Source organism: Rissa tridactyla, chromosome 13, assembly GCF_028500815.1.
Source record: "Rissa tridactyla isolate bRisTri1 chromosome 13, bRisTri1.patW.cur.20221130, whole genome shotgun sequence".
NCBI lineage: Eukaryota > Metazoa > Chordata > Aves > Charadriiformes > Laridae > Rissa > Rissa tridactyla.
The window spans coordinates 5,799,537-5,816,927 of NC_071478.1; the positions used below are offsets into that span (position 1 = coordinate 5,799,537).

At 43.3% G+C, this 17,391-nt stretch overlaps 1 protein-coding gene across 8 annotated transcripts in view; it reads right to left on the bottom strand.

Moving 5' to 3' along the window:
- PITPNM2 (phosphatidylinositol transfer protein membrane associated 2) overlaps window positions 1–17,391 on the bottom strand; it is a 138,400-nt gene that overhangs the window by 112,484 nt on the left and 8,525 nt on the right. For 7 of the 8 annotated variants that reach the window (XM_054220113.1, XM_054220111.1, XM_054220114.1 and 4 more), the window contains exon 2: window positions 9,622–9,721. The exons of the other annotated variant lie outside the window; for it this stretch is intronic. The gene's annotated coding sequence lies outside the window, so the exon portion shown is untranslated. The remainder of the gene's footprint in view (window positions 1–9,621; window positions 9,722–17,391) is intronic. 8 annotated transcript variants of the gene reach the window in all.

The following is a 17,391-nucleotide window of genomic DNA, read 5'->3' on the forward strand; positions in this document are numbered from 1 at the left end:
TTGCTATCACAAGACTTGTAATATTTCTGCTAGGGCTTAGGTGCTGCACTTTCTTATCCAGGAGTCTCAGTCATAGGCAGGAGTGCCAGTTGGGCACCCGCCTCCACCATCCATGCAACCGCCCCTCTGCTGAACACCTCCTCAGCTCCACAATCCTCAGGGACACCCTTGGGTGCTGCTGACGAAGCCACGAAAGGGACAAGAGTGCTCATATAATCCTTGAGAAGCAAGTACCTGTGGGGCAGTAACCTCCTGGGTGCTGGGGAGCCCCTAAGCCACTCTCAGGAGCATCTCTGCCCACATCCCCCACTTCCATTTCACACAGCAGTTTCTCACCAGCTGCTGATTAAAGCTTGCACTGACATCTGAAGACTCAAAGGCAAATAAAAAAAAGCCCTGCACTTCTTAATCTGATTCATGCCTTTTTAATGACTGGAGTTAGTATCATGTGGAAAGCATCTTTTGCAGGATACTACTTTGACCACTGCTGTTCATAAATATAAAAAGACTTGCTAATGCTGTGCTAAACTTCTCACAGAAGTATTTATATCACCACCTCTCTATTTTTTTCCAACAATAATCTAATTCATGTGCCTCTTATCTTAGCTATGAAACAGCATGTTAAATCCAAGATCGCAGCTCATTTAGATAAATGGAATTGGGCACATCCAGCGAGTCATTCCTGCTGTGACATTTCTACTATTGACAGAGTTATTTCCAGGCCCAGCGTGGGCAGGGAACTGGGAGGACTCGTACACTTCAGCACAGTCACTGCCCCTCACTGAGGATGCACAGAACAGCCAGATTTTTCAGAAGGGAATCTACCTGGGTCTAGTCACATGTTAATAAGCATTCTGGCAGCACTTCCCAGAAATAACCTTCAACAGTTACCTAGAAATATAATCTATCAAAATAAACCTCAACATAATAAAAAAGAAGAAAAAGAAAAAAGAACTTTTATTGGTAGATTGTGTTCTAGCTATATACAGAAGAATTAGTAGACAAACTACAGTCATTGATCAAGGGAATAGCTCGAATTAATTTCAAGGTTATTTTCTTAGACAGTTATTTTATAAACACAAATAGGGCTGTCAGAAACTTTCCCTTTCCTCGTTCTTTGTCACTCTGCATGAGCTCTTAAGAATGTAGCTGAACCTTGTGGGCCTACACAGGACTTAAGCGCACCCAGTGTAAGCCAAGCACTTAGTAGGTGATGAGCTGAAGTGAGCCTATTGCTCTAGAGCTTAACAATTAAATCACCCAGAATAGATTAAAATTTCCAACCAAATACATTGAAAGTTCTCCTTCAGCGCCATACGGTTCCCCTTTTCTCTCAGGCTCCATCCCCAAATTCCTTTCTAATCTGAACAAATATGGTATTTGCATCCCCCCCACATTTTTTTTTTAATAAGCACAACTGCCGGGATGATGCAGATATAGCACAGTTGAAGGATTTTCTTTAGATACTCAGAGCACTCCTCATCTTCCACTCATCATTCTTCATAAAGGATACAGGAGAGTCAGTCAATACGTCGGCTGGTGCCTCTTTCTCTCACAGCCAGCAAGCCCCTGCACAGAGATTAATGCAAACTTGTACAGCAGAACCTACTGCCTCAGTGAGAAATGGTTCGTTTTGGACAGTTTCCACTGGAAGCTGTAAAGCTGCGATGCAATCAGAAGTGGTCACAGCCATGCAGCCACACCCGGCAAAACACTTTTAGTGCTGGGGGCTCGGCTGAGGTTATCTCACTGATAACCTACGTACACCCTGGGGACGTGTGTGCAACGTGCGCATCCACGCGCTGGTGTTTTAAAGGACAGAAAACAAAACTTGGCTGCAGCACGTAATTTCCCAGCACTGCCCCAGCGGCTGCACGAGGCACGCTCCGCTCAGCCGTCAGAAAGGAAGGTATGATTTAGAGGAATGCATGTGCTTTGCGTAAGTGCACACACAACAGCGTGTTACTGCCCATTACCTTCCTGAAAATCGTATTATCACCTAAAAAACCCCCACACTTGATTATTAAGACAAGGCTCTCCCTACCATATACCCCAGAAATTAATCACTCCTGTATCAGGGACGTGGTACCCCACTAAGACCCATCACAAGGTAGCTCGCTTCTGGAAAAATAACGCTATGGGTCAGTCATAAAGATACACAACCCTTCTCTTCAATAATCAAGCATTTATCGGATCTGGCACACACATTCAACTCATGCTGACAATCAGTCTGGTTGGGGAGAGATGGTGGGGGCTCCACCTGGAGTGGGTTCTCTTCAAATCTGTAAAATTCTGCGTTTGGCCTCAGTGGAATTACGATTAGACCCTAAATAGGTCCACCCACAATGACACAGGAAAACTTGCAATGGATGAAGGAAGACAATACAAGGAAAAACAATCTCAAAGCAGGATAGTTTCATCAGATAAGGGTATATTCTATGCAATAAAAAGAAGCTAACATCATCCTTATCTGCATTACATCAAATATCTTTCAATTCCAAAAGCCCTTAAGGCTGCACAGTTTTCAGTTACCTTTTCCCCCACTTCTATTTTCACTAGCATTAATACTCTTCCTTAGAAGTCTGCTGTCAGTCGCTGCATGGTCTCTCTGGATATCATGAATTAAATTATTGGTTTTTCTGACTTTTTCTACCGTTAGAAGGACATTTATCAGGTTAAGTCCAGATTTCTTTCCCTGTCTTACCAGCAGAGTTTTGGATGACTAATCAAAAGATTGAATATATTTTAAAGATCTAATTCCCTTCACTATTTATACTAGTCAATGTCACTTTGACACTATTCTGGCTTTCAACTGAAAAAAAACTTTCTGACTTAAATTCCCTTAAAATGAACACGCTCTCATAAGCAGACAAGAGTGCTGTTCGCTCCATCTTTCCCTCCCCAAGTTAGCTTCAGCTGTCACCAAAAAACACAGTAAGCATTTTCCTTCTTGGGAACTATGTGTTCTTGCAGTTATATTCAGTGGACCAGAAGAGTCTGGCATCAGAAAAAGAACTATCTGATTTCTTGGACTCACTGCAAGAGAACCTGTCTTGGCCAGATACAGTTATTACCACCAAGAACCAAGAAATCAGTTAAATTAAAGATACCCTGGGCAATGAATATTGGCTCTACAAACAATGATCAAGCATTTACCCACTAGAGATAGAGCTTTGGGGTTCTGACTGCTCTTTAAAGGGTGTTTCTTCCTGCAGTTATAAATAACTACGAGCAAAACACTCACGTTGTAAGTTAGCATAAAGATTTTCAGAACTGCCATCCATGAATTGCTACCACTATTTTAGTAAATGGAAAGCAGTCAACAGCCCTTGAGAACTTTTCACATTTGTCTCTGTTTGCAGTTTGTTCAGATCTGAGAGTGCATTTCAGCTTAACTCAGACCGAGCATTTAAGTCAAGGTCAAATTTACTATTTTTGACATGATTTGCATTGTCTTCTTTCACCTACACCCCCTGTAATTTCTGTTTCTATGCCAAGTTATGAAGAGGGCAATATGGCCTGCAAAAGCAGCTGCAGCTTAGACCTACCTTGAGATACTGGAACCTGTGAGTGCCCCTGTATGGCAGGGGAGGGAGAGCTGCCCTGTTCAGATGGCTAATCCTTGTGTGACAAGACTTCGATGCTGCAGAGAACACTACCGCTGGGCAGCAGTGAGGAAAAAGTACAAAAAGACCAAACGGATGGATACAAACAGTCTTCCTAAAAATCTGCCGAAGGCAAGTGTTTTCCACAGATCATTTCTACCACGGTTTCCACCTTTTGCCTCACCACATGGAAGCCCAGTCCTCGGGCAGAGAAAAGATCTCTGACGACTTCCAAGCCAGTCAGGTCTCCGTCCAGATCTGCCTCTACTTTAAGTGGCCTTCTCTCACTTCATTAACTGCCCCTTTGCCATCAAACTATTAAGAAATGGTAAAAGCAGCCCTGCAAGCACGTGCCTTGCTGTACCCCCCAGGAAGGGTCCTACCTCCATTTCACAGGAAGGACACCAATGGGGATTTTACTGAATGTCACAGTGCACAGCACCTGCTCTATGCTATGCTCAGGACAACCTTCTCTATAGAGCTTTTCCATGAGGGGTTGTTCATCAGGTCTTATTTTTAAAGAATCTGGGCCAAGTCATCCCTGCTGTAGCTTTAATGACGTCAATGAGCTACAGCAGGGGTGAAATTGGGCCATTATTTTTTATGTCCATATGTCATGTGCCCATTAAAGAAAAAAAAATGCAAAAGAAGATCAAGGAAGAAAAGTTATTGAATCAAAAGACTATCCTGTGCAGAGATTAACATCTAGACGTGGAATGTTTCTCTTTTGTTCCTGCTGTACATTTATAAATATAACAGTTTATGGAAAAAGAAATACTTCTGTAGTGTCAAGGTACAACGCGAGTTCTGTAGTGACAAATTATATTCAGTTTTTGTATCCTGTTTTGACGAAAAAAATAACAAAAAATCTTTACTGGGAAAAGGCCTCTTCAAAACTCAACAAAAGTAAGACACAGTTGCCAGTAACTGTTAGTTTCTCCATTGTAAGCCAATATTAATCACACTCTGCATACCACCACCCAGTAGTAAAGCCCAACGGACCTTGTTCTGAGCTCATTTCTTAGTAAATCCAGAACAGGATTATACAAATACCAAAAGCAAAATTATGAAATATAAGTTTAAACCTAAGCAGTGTTTTCTGTGAATATTCAAAGCCTCAAACACCAATGTGGAAAGGGATGCAGCTGAGGAGACCTAGCCTGCCAGATGTAGGACACCAGTCGTGAACAACGGCAGTAACAGCAACCGCAACGCATCGTGCTGATTCTGTGATGATTTTCAAAGGCAGAACGGTATCATTTATCCTGAACGAGTGTGCACACATGTTTTCCACCCAGCGTGCCCCAGACCACCAGGTACTGCCCTCGACTCAGGCTACCCAAACCACAAGATGCATCACGGCCAGTAAGACCTACAACCAGAATTTCTCAATTTCAGATTTAAAAGTCCACTTAACTGACATTTAAGCATATGAGTAACTGTATTTGTATGAACACAGGTAAAATTACTCACCAATATGCCTTTAAAACTAGACAGCAAATTTTTCAAAAGTGTCCAAGAACAGCAGTAGATCACAGGAGCTTGGAGTTCAGGGCCTTCATTTTGTATATAACTTTTCTTTCAAAGCTTAGTAGAAGATTCCTTTGAAATACTTGACCCCAATTCTCCAAGTCTCAGCTTTAGTCAAAGACTAGGTCTTCTTTGCAAAGGCCTTTTTTCCAATTGTTTTCCCTTAGCATTAATGAGTTCTTTTTCCCACAATAAGCCAGCACAGTTTGGGGTTTTGCTTTTTTTATTTATTTCCCTCCCCCCTCCCTCCCCCAGTTCCAGCACTGGAATCAAAATAACTTGAGATGGAAAACGTGTGACCTCCCAAGCCTTTATTTACAGTATCACAAACCACAAGGGAAGGATCTGTACAAGTTTTCCAGCTGGAATGGGAACAGCAGGGAAAAACGTGCTCTCATTTTTGCAGCCGTGATATTTAACACATCACAGGAGAGAAGGATGGGGAGGAGGTAGGAGGGTTAAAAGCAAGTAATGATGCCATGGAAATATCGGATGAAGAGGTCTCAGCCATACACAGGTAGGTTCACGTGATTACATCCTATCTCCTCAGAAATAAACAGGGTTTTATACATGCAAATGTAATTGCAAAACCAGTCTGACACATTTAATGGGGTTGCTTCTTGACTTCTACATTTATAGAAGACTGTAAAATATAGAAACCTTCTGGACTTCACCTGAATTTGTATTAGTGCTGTAATGATCTCTCTTCATGCCACCATCCCCCAAATCACTACAACAAAGTCTTTGTCAAAAACAAAAAGCCTAGAAGCAGTGGAATCTTCCTCAGATATTTAAACAGCGCAGACAAACACAAATGAACAAGGTTTAGATCTATAGAAAGTTACTTGCAGCAGGAAACTGTCAGTTAGTTTGTGGTTACAACCACACCAGTGTCACAGCTCTTTCCTCCCAGTTAAATATGTATGTCCAAACAGCTCCTTGTGTCTAGTGTTTCTATTGTAAAAGGAGGAAAACAATCAAAAGAAAAAAAACCTCACCCATATTTCCACTAGAAGTTTCATAGTGCCAGACTATACAGGAGACCATCTTTTTTGAAAAGGGATCCTTCTGTACCTTTCCAAATATTTTTGTGCTAGACTGCCAGGTCTAACTCAGCTTACCTGTAACTACCTCCTGCCTTTATGAGATCCCATTCCCCCTCCCTTACTTATTAGCAGCTCCCCCTTCTCCCTGCCCGGCACTGCAACAAGTGCCACACTAACCCACAACCTTCACACACTGAGACAGGGCAATGCCACAATTGTACTGCTCGGTTACGCTGCCAAACAGGGTTCCTCTCCTTGCCAGTACAAAAGCAGACATCACCCAGCTCTCTGAAGTCTTATCGCCTTGATCTAACTCACTGTGAAGTGTTTTGCAGTATAGTCTATGAAGGATCCAACACGAGGATAGACTTCTCTGCATTCAGTCTGTTTCCATAAACTCATCCCTTACAAGGGGTACAATCCTCATTCAACAGGTCACACAGTAAGTCCCCGGGTAAGTACAGGGCACCGAAAAAGTACGATTCAGTACAATTTGTGCCCATATAAAAGGGCACAAGGCTCTGGAAGGGGAAAAGCTTGTCACATTACACAGCCAGGGGTAGAAACGTACCTAAAAAACCACAGCACGGTGTGGCGCAGGCACAAAAACAGGTGCTACAGGCAAGGCAGGGAGTGCTGGAGGGGCATTAGAAGGAACCAATTGCAAAGCAAACCTGTGCTTCCTTTTCACAGGACACCACACAGTGATGTGCACAAAGCACACCAAGCATGGACACCGCTTCCCCAGTGCGCAAGACCTCCGCCCCCAGCCTGCCTCACATCTCCTCAGGCTAAGGCACCCTGTAATTCCACCTGCTTTCCCCTCTCCTATGTATTAGCCTCCTGCCCGACATCAGTCTCTGCCTCTTCTCACAGCGAGAAACACTCACCCCTCATCTCATCCAGGCTTCTGCAGTCACAGAACCGGTGCAAACACAAAAAGGCAGTGCAGTGCCCCTGGACAGCTAGAAGTGAGGATGCTGAGGGACAGAGCAGCAGGTACCTCCTCATTCTGCATCAGCATCCTCCATCTCCCCCTGCCACACTGCCTCCCCCGCTGGCCTCTTGCCAAGGTCCCACAGCCACGCTTCGAACACCACAGGCACTTCGAACACCACAGCTCGCGATACGTACACCTGCCCCTTAGATTCCGCTCTGCCTTTCTGCTTGCACCAGGGATTGAGGATGCTTTCCTAGATTTTGAAATAATTGTATGCAAAATACTCCCAGGTATGACTCGCAGAGGAACGCCCTCCCATCGTTTTCACTCTGTCCAGATCACAGCCTCCAGGTTTGGAAAAACAAAAGGCTACACAGGAATGCTGGCAGAACAGAGGGAAAAATTATCCAGTGCCTACAGCATTTTCCTGGACGTTGCTATTCAGCTCTTTGTTTTCATGAACGCTGCGCTCCCTGACAAGGTTTAAAACCCATTTTTCTCCCTACATTCCTTACCTGCCAATCCACGAACGTTAGTAGCTCTCTAGTGACGCAAGCCACATGGATTCATTCTGCTGTGAATACAATTCTGAAGGCAGTTTCCCCTCACCTGCCCAGGAAATTAATGGCCACTTGGGCACCTCTCTTGCCAAGCATCGTCAGCCCTGTTTAGTCCTTCAGGCAAGTGAAATGAGCAGAGCCACAGCCTCCGGGCACAGCAAACCCTAAACATTGCTAAGGACTGCATTTCTTCTTTGCTGTTACCGCTAATTCAGAGAAATACACTCTCCTCTGCAACAGCCTACACGGGAGCAAAGGAGAAGTGCGTGACCTAAAGGAAGGGAGGCAAAGCTCTTGGGACATAGATGTTCTCCCCTCGGCACCGGAGCACAAATCCACATGGCAATTAATGCCTCTACGAGCATAAACTCCTCTGTTAAAGCTGCTGACAGCAGCTTTTCTTCCCAGAGAGACCTGTCTGCAGCTCCTTCAGAGAGCTGCGGCGGGCAGAAGAGAAGCTGGCGGGCTCTTTCCCAGGGACCTCAGGTATCCCAGAGGGACACATCTCGGCACTGGGAGCAGCCTACCCGGAGTGGCCCTCGGCTCTGCTAATCCTGAAGAGAGAGGCTTCAGGAAGGGAACCAACATGGGAACTGGCAATGAATTCGTTGGGAGCCAATTTCCCAACAGGAGATAACTGAGGAATTCAAATCACCCTTAGTTTTCAAGGATTTCTGGTAAGAATATTTGCATGTTAATACAGAGCTGGTGTCGCTGTGGTTTCAGTGTAACTGCTGCAATCCTAAGGTATAAAGCCAGAGAAACTGAAAACACATTTCAGTCTGGTAAGTCAACAGTCTCAGATATAAACTCATTTATCCTTTCTCTGTTCTTCCCAGAAATCTGTTGCTCTTAAAGCAAAAAACCAGCAATTTTTTGAGTTTTAGCATCCAGCAGCAAAATACAAAGTTGCCCTATCACAGTATCACCACAAAGAGAAACATTTGGTGGAGCTAAGAGTTAAAAACACCCTTTCTGACACAGGAAAACAAAAAAATCTGAATGGTGAGGAATGTACTGGAGGAAAGTAAGAAGATGCCAAACTACACAGTCAGGCTAAAGGCTTACACCCCATCTATTGAAAATCTCCTGTTCAGACACTAATTTTTTTAGGCAGATTTAACATAATGATAAACATTTCTAGAATTCACACAAAGAGGTTTGGCAAGAGCCGGACACGTACACAGTGAACTCACACGCAACACTCCAAAGGTTACAGCATAAGAGAGCAGCAGGTACATGTATTCATAAAAACCATTAAAATCTCTTAAAATTTACTTGTTAAAAAACACCACAGGGTACTTGCTTCCCCCTTACACCCTCTACTGAGGAAGTTCTGCATGTCAATCTTCCTGGCAATATAAAGCAAATTAAAAGTTCAGAGGGCAAAAAAAGGTAGAAATTAACAAGAATTCATATGGTAGTGCCAGAAGCTGCACACTGTTTATTTCAACACAAATAAAATGCAAGAAGATTAAGATTTTTTGGGGGGGAAAGACCTACACAAGATATAAATATACACAAAGAATTTACATTAATCACATATCCTGTGCAGCCGTCCTCCCTTTTAATTTTATTTACTTTAAAGATTTTAAATAAACAACGATGCTGACTAAGCAGAAAAAGGCGCAGAGCATGAGTTTTCTTTAAAAAGAGGTTTATTACTAATACAATGTCTGTGCAATTGAAGCCAACCACGTCCTGTGACTGCCAAGCCCTTCTCAAAGGCAACTCATACAGCCATGCTTCCAGACTCCATTTTGTCGCGTTTCCCCCCAGCATCTATTCAAGTGGAACCCAAGCTAAGGTTAATCCCCTCTCTCACCAGCAGCGAGCTACTATCCGTCAGACTCATTACCATTCTCCCTAGTAACATCTAAATGGTTTTCTTTAATATAGAAGAAAAAGAACAGCCATCCAGCTGAAATGCCAGAACCTACCTTCTGCAAAAAATCTCTCTAGATGCTTCTGAATGCAGGAGGGAGTAAAGACGGCATTGCTGAAAAAGGATGTCACTGTTGGTCCACATGTGTCAACATCCTACAGAAAGATAAAACACAGTTGCTTAACTGCCATGCCCATGGGAAATCAACAGCAAGAATAAAGCTGCGTTATTTTCACAGTTATACCATGCTAATGGCTCCTATGCAAACAACATAAAGCTACAACATTCTATAATTGCACATCAGAGTTTCTCTGCAGACATCCCTCCGGTATGTCAGAAATTCAATACGTGATAGTAGGCGGCAATGAGCACCTCGGGGATTTAAAGTGCGTTCCAAGCCATGAGTCATCGTCATCTTTAACTCATGGAAATTTTAAAAAAAAAAAAAAAAGAGAGAGAGAAGAAAAAAAAATACACACGCGTGCGTTGCACTGACCACTTTCATGTGCTCTCTCTGTACAATACCATAACTTCCCCCGACAGCATTTCCCTTTTAAAGACATTGTCAAACTATTTCCATGAAGGGGACATCATCACAGACAAAAAACATCACATCACAGCATTCTTCCAGACAGCTCCCCAGAGACTGGGCAGGATCCCACATTGGAGGGCGGAAACAGGGCTGGAGATGAGCTGCATTTATAAACCCCACAAGTCCTTCCACACCTGAGGAGGGGTGAGGAGAAGGCACCTCCCACCGCTGCCGCTGAGGACAGTGAGGCCAGGCCCGAGGGATGGCCAAGAGAGGGGTGATGAACCAGCAGCACCCAGGAGGACGGATCCAGCTCCCTTCCTACACAGCTTGGGAAGTGTCAACCCCAGGCAGCCCATTTACACTTCATTTTCCAGCCATCAGCTACCTGCTTTTCCCCCAAGGCTGGTTTTTGTCAGGAGAGCTGAGGGCCAGAAGGAACTTGTAACCATTACCTGCCGAGCAGCTTATGCGGTTTGCTTCCTTATGCCAAGCAGCCCATTGCCTTTCTAAGGGATTCCTTCAGGCAGAGTCTCATCATTACCTCCAACCACTGGAAACTTGTTTTTAATGCTGCTTTTAAAGCATCTCGCTTGCACTTCAGGGCACACACATGTGCGCCCCCCTCTCAGCCATCACTCCCCTCTCTTCTTAGACCTCCCCAGGTATATTCACGTTCCTTTAGGTCTTCTTTAATTTCTTGGCTTATCCTTGGTTTGCCAGCCCCTGCTGTCCTCCAAGCAACAGCCAGGACAGAGCAACAGCTCTCGGTAGTGTGAGGTCTAACAGGGTGGATGGAGAAGGGACGGCTGGAGCATTTCAAACGACCCGCGGGCAGCCAGCACAGCTTCAGGAAGTCGACTGAGATCAGAAGATAGCTTGGCTACACGTGTGGGGAGGACAACGGGGCCTCAGCAGCTCCCACACACTCCTGAAAACCACCCACTCAGATTAAAGCTGCCTTAACTCGCTGAACTCCCCGGCAGCAGAAACATTCCTTTCCCCTTCAAGTCAGGGAGGGCACAGTTGTCCTTCCCTGTGTCAGGAGCTGTGTTTTGCACCAGAACATGCAAATCTCAGTCCACATCCACACAAGAAAGGCATCTCCTTGACTGGGACCAGGATCCAAGCCACACCCAAAGGCTTGCAAAAAAAACCAAACCAAACCAAACAACCACCAAAAAACCCGAAAACACCAATCTACTCTGCTCCCCGCACCAAAGAACCTGAAATGCTTGGAAAAACCATTGATAGCTTTAGCTGCAATACTCTGCTTCAGTCAACAGACAGATTTATGTCTTACCAACAATTAAGAAAAACATAACGGCTCTTTACTCTTGTACCTTCTTGCACAGCAATTTAAAAAAAATAATAGTGCTTGCACAGGTCAAGATTCATCCCGAAGGAAGAGCAAACAAATGTGAGTAACATTTCAGGACCACTAATCTCAGAGATCTCACCAAGAGCAAGCAGCCAGACAGCTTAAAAATATATTTAGTCCACAAATGCTTATTAACGTCACTTGCTGATTCACAGCTGAGCCAGTTGCATGGAGCCCAAATGCCACTTCTGCTTTCGGGCTGGCTTTCAAAAAAAAGTTGAAAGAGTTGGGGAGAAAGTTGCTTAACCCATCTCAAAACCTCCTGCAATGCAACTATTAGATGTGGATCTGTGGATCTGTCTGGGCTGGAAACTACAGGTCCAGTCTGTAGACCTAAGGTTTACGAGTCTGATCTGAGTTTTAAAAGCAAGGGATTCCCATGTGTTAGGTCTGGCTCGCGTACAGCTTTCCACTGCGGTCTCAAAGCAGCCACCACACATCTCCGTCCTCACGCGCACAGAGGAAACGCTCCTGCCGCACAATGCTATTGCGGTGTTTGCTCAGCTTTGCCAGACGCTCTGAGTTGAAAGCACCAAATCTGAACAGCCAACCTGACCCAACTATCCAGGATGAGCTACAATTCAGTACTTGCAACACGTGTACATAGATGCAGTTGTCTTACGTACTCACTAGATGCCATTCCTTGGTGTCACCCAACTATGACTGCAGTGTGCTACAAAGCTGAATCTTAGTTTTCTTTTATTTTACTGAGTATCACTTTTGTTCCCAATATTAATACAGTCAAGATCAGATCATAAATAAAATGGACTCTGCAGGCTTAAAACAAAATTCCCAGTGAAAACCATTACTACTTTTAAAATTATATCTTAAAATCAACTGAAGAAAAATATTTGATAGATATAAACCTGCGTCACGAATTTTTGTGTGTGCTCTGAGGCAGAATTAACCCACTAAATTCCTAAGGTATCCTTTATGCAATTTTTTTCTTCATAAAGGGAAATTTACAGTGTTTCTTCCCCTACTGTTATACACAATGCGACGATTTAAAACCCACAGGATTTTCTCTTTAAATCACCTATTCAAATCTGTATAATAGAAATATATTTAAACATAACATTTTAATCTTGCTTTGTATTTGAACTTTGAAACGCTTTTCCAGCAAAGCGAGTATCTCATTAGTCCTTTTAGCCATTCTACCACACTGATTTGCAAGTAAACAAGAATCCTCACATTACCTTCCTTTTTTAAAAAGGATTCATTATATCTACAGAGTTTTTAACTCAATAAACATCTAGCCTGATTGAGTCTCACCACTTTTTAAATGTTAAACAACAACTGACTCCTCGTCAAGTGCATGTCAATATCCATTCTCTATCTGTTTTCACGAGCTAGATAATTTTCTGTATGGGTATGCAACATCCTCCCAAGAGGAACATAACCTACACCTAAGAAAATAAATTTTAAAAAATGGAGTCGGCCAGAGCCCTGCTCCATTTCACTGGTTTGGCAGAGCAGAGCGCAGTTCTCAGGATTCGCCGGGGCCTGGACCCACAGTTGCAGAAAGAGTTTCAGTGTTCGGCTGACCTACTGTGGGGGCAGTCTTGAACGCCTCACTGGGTAGCTATGCAAACCTGGAAGCGCAGACGCAAAACTTCTTCAATTGAACAAAAATCAATCTTTCTACCTGCTTTATTCTTTCTTGTTTCGGGGTTGGGGTTTTTTCCTTTTTTGTAGGCTGGGGAAGGATGACAAAACTTCTTATTTTCAGTGACAGCAAGTCTGAAACAATTATTCCAAAGAGAAAGACAAAATTCTCTACACACTTGCTAACAGTACTGAAATCAAAAGTGATTAAAAGCAAAAACGTTTCTGAACAACAGAAACTGAAAGTATTGCCTTTGGGAAAACAATAAACAGCAGCATTTTCTCTACAGTAATCACTGAAAGTAACAGATAATTACTGTAGTCTAGGACATTATGACATATTTATAAAACTTGTTTTCTGGAATAATCATACACAATTCACCTTGACTGTATTCCCAAGTCATCACTTTCAAAACTCACTGCAATTTGCAGAGCCCTAACTGATGCTATTCTTAATTTACTTATTTTTAGGTGTAAGAACAGATCACCGATGCAAAATTTAAACTTAAAAAATGTCAGTTTCAAGCCTCTTTTAGATTGATAATAATTAACTCTGTGTTTCAGATACATTTTGTGATAAGTGGTAATCAAATACACAGCTAAAACTGCTTAGCTTTTAAAATTATACTACTGAAGTGCAGGAGACTTTGGCATTATTAAACAAGGGACATGTTTGTCCAAAGCAAACCACCAGGAAAAAACAACCCAACAAAAACACTGAGAAACGTGAGTTAATTCAAGAGTTCCCAAAAGCTACAAGAACATTTTTATTATGGGTGATTTGCAAAGACAAACATTACAAACTGCCTCCCTTCCTCGAAAGGCTTTCAGGGAAAATGTTTTAGCACAAACGTTGAAAACGCTACATGACACTAACAGAACTGGCATTTACCTTTCCATGGAGGGCAATTAATTATAAGATGCTTTCTGCTGGCTTCTGAAGGCTTCTCTGCTTAACTGATGTGTTGTGCTCCGCTTTTCAGTCCTTCCTCCTAAGAGGTACCATCACTGCCACCACTAAAACACTTTGTACTGGTGGGATGGGCAGAGCTCCCACCTCACCGCTGCCTGAACAAACACATTTGGTGACAGCCACAGACCAGGACACCCTGGCCTCACACCCGAGATCAGAGTCCTGCCGAGCAAGGGCAAAGGCAATAGAAAGCGAGATTCGCGTGCTGTTTCTGCAGAGACACTGACAGCACTATCTTGCAGGGATAAAAGAACTAGCAAAACTGTTCCTAGCGAGCACCACAGCTGCTTTAGCTCAGCCTACTGCTTTTGCACAATCTGCATTACTAGATACTAAGCCCTAACAAGTGTCAGCTGTGGTCAAACACTGCATGCCCGTGGTTTGGAAGCATCAGTTTCAGACCACGGAGTCACAAGAGTCCTTTATCCTCAGAGAAGGTGTTTTCTGTTCCCATATCAGTTAGTCACTGTAAAATACTAAGGGGATGGAAGTGAGCAACTAAAAAGCAATAAACCAGAAAGAAATAAATTCAAAATCCTGAAGAACTCTGTAATCAGAGGAACAGGCTCCAGGATGCGCCAGGAAATTAATGAACGTGCAAGATAAATGCAGCAGTTAACTAGAAAATACGAGCGGCTTGGAAAGGCACCTAGACCATTTTCCCCTGTCTGATGCTTGTAGCATCTGGACCCTTCAAAGTGCCTCTGGGGTCACGTTCCCTGAGGAGCACAGGGGTCCTGGCCTCAATGCGAGCAGCCAGACCCAAGGGGAAGGGAGAGAAAGCAAACAGCAAAACCTTTCCAGAAAGCTGCTTGGGCTCTGGACGTTGCTGTATAACGAGCTTTTCATTTGCAAAGCCCTCTCCCGCCTTTCTTAAAAGTCATTATTCCCTTATCTGAAATGGGAGACTGGGATGTGAAGTGCTACAACCCATTCCTCTGATTAAGCTGCAAGAAAAGTGCATTTAAAAAACACCAACTACGCTCTCTATGCACCCTTACAAGATTTTTTTATGAACCTCACATCAGTCTATGTAAAGAGGGCAAAGTTCACATTTGAAATCACACATCAACAGTGGCAACCTGTTCCCCGTGTCCTCCAGAACATCTCACCTTCCCGGACAGAGGATGACCTGCCTCCACGGTGGGAGCCCAGGAATTGCAAACAGCAGCACCTGCTCCACGCTGGCGTGGTATTGTTTTGAGATGGGCAGTTACAATTCAGATCTTAAAAAGCAGCTTTCCTCCGCCTCTGCTTAGAGCCAAGTTTCAAACTCCCCTCTGAGAGAAGTATAACCTACGACATTCTTTTCCCAGGAGCACAAAAGTGGGGGAGGAGGGGAAAAACAAGAAAAAGCCTCTTGGTGGGTTCGGCACCTGTGTATGGTAAAGGCACTTCATGTTTTATGCATGAGAATGCTATCACCCCTGTGAAGATTTCTAAGTGAATCAGCCAGACAGGGTCTCTACAGCCTGCTTTTAGGAGGACCTTTTTTTCAAAAATTTATTTTAATTCAACCATTTGATTTATATTACTTTCCAGTCATTTCTAGCTGGGTATATTTCAAGCAGAGAACTCTGCATCAGCTTCCACCTTGCCCTTTCCCATATAAATGTGGCAATTAGCACAAAAAAAATTAGTCAACTATGCAGTATTTCACCTTAAATAAAGCAGCCAAGAAATAATACACCATTTAATCTGTACTTGACAGCCAGGGAAGAAACACAGCATCTCAGTAACATGCTTAAAGAGGGTTTGAAATCCCTTCCTAGACCTTGATGGAAGCCTGTCCTTGTCAACAAAACCCACAATCCATAATAATGCTCAGTATTGTGCTTTTATCCTCGGGTTTATCAGAGCTCATCTGCTGATCAATGAGGAGTCCCGTGGAATAGCACTTTGAATTTCAATGTCAACACAGCAGTACTGTGGTAATGATTGAAAATATTTACATATTGCCTCATTGATCGTGGGGTGTTCTTTTCCAACCATCTGGCTACTGGGCACTAATTTTTTTTTTTTATTTTTAGGGCTTTAAATAGTTGTAAAGCAGGTTATTTGAACATCTTTACAGCTAACATCCAACATTCCCCTTGAATCAGGTTCTCCTGTTATTTTTAACCCAGAACATTAGCCATAGCATTAATCAATTTCATCCCATCTCAGGGAGGGGAAAAAAATAATTTTCTTAACGAGGACAAAAACAAAAAAAAAAAAGACAAACACCTGCTCCGTGCTTACCAGAATGATGTGCCAATTCAGCTACAAGGTCTCGTTTTTAATGTGACTCAAGGGTGTCACCATTTTGACAACAGATGAGTCAAATGGAAATATGTCACTCACTCCGCGCTCGTTGCCAGCCTCGAGATAAAGAAACCCTGTAAGGGCTGTTTTTCCCACCTCCAGATGGAATACCTTCTGATAACTGCAATGCTAAGCCCCTGGGCTCTGTAGTGTGTGCCTGTGTTTATACTGCCTTTAGTAACTGCTCGAGTTATCCAAGCCAGGCAGTTGAGGCCAGCTGCTGCCATACAGACTGCAAGGATAAAGCTTAAACAAGCACCAATTAGTAATTAGTCTCCCTCGTCTTCCCCCGACTGGGTCTGTGCACTCGCCCAGCTCACCCGGGCCATCACCTGCAGCAGGCTGGGTACGCCTCGCCTGGCTGCAGCCTCTGCCACTCCGCAGGTCCCGAGATACCCACCGGGGTGTCACAGCACGAAACTGCGGCAAGAAACAGGGATTTAACCTCAAGAAAACACAAACAAAAGCAAAGGCACTCTGAGCACCCCAGCACAGCACAAGCCGTTGTAGTTTACTCTTGCCTAGCTGATCCCAGGTTTCCACATAAAAATAAATTTTTAAAAATCTTTGAAAAGCTTGTCTAGATGTATTCTTCTAGAAAGTTGAACAGCAAGTTAAATAAAATATGCGGGAAAGACCGATATCTACAAGATCTACAAGTTTGCTGCAAGAGACCTCTGCAGAATACTCAATAAGAATATTAAAAAGGTGGTTCTCAAACAGTTGTCAAACTGATTTCAAGGGGGGCTTTTTTGGTGTCTCCAAACCTGTTTATAATCAGAAGCTAACTCTCCTAGCTACTGCTGCCATAAACTTGATTTAGGAACAATGGGAGGTCTAAAAGACAAATCATACTGGTTTTATTCCTGGTTTAAATGCAGAGTCTCTCAACACGGTTTAGCTGATGATTTTTCGTAATGATCATCATGACAAAAATGTTCTTACCTCTTTTTTCAGTTCTACTTTGATAACAAGGAATAAAACACAATTTCTGTCAGCAAAATGACATATAGACAACAGAAGAGACAGC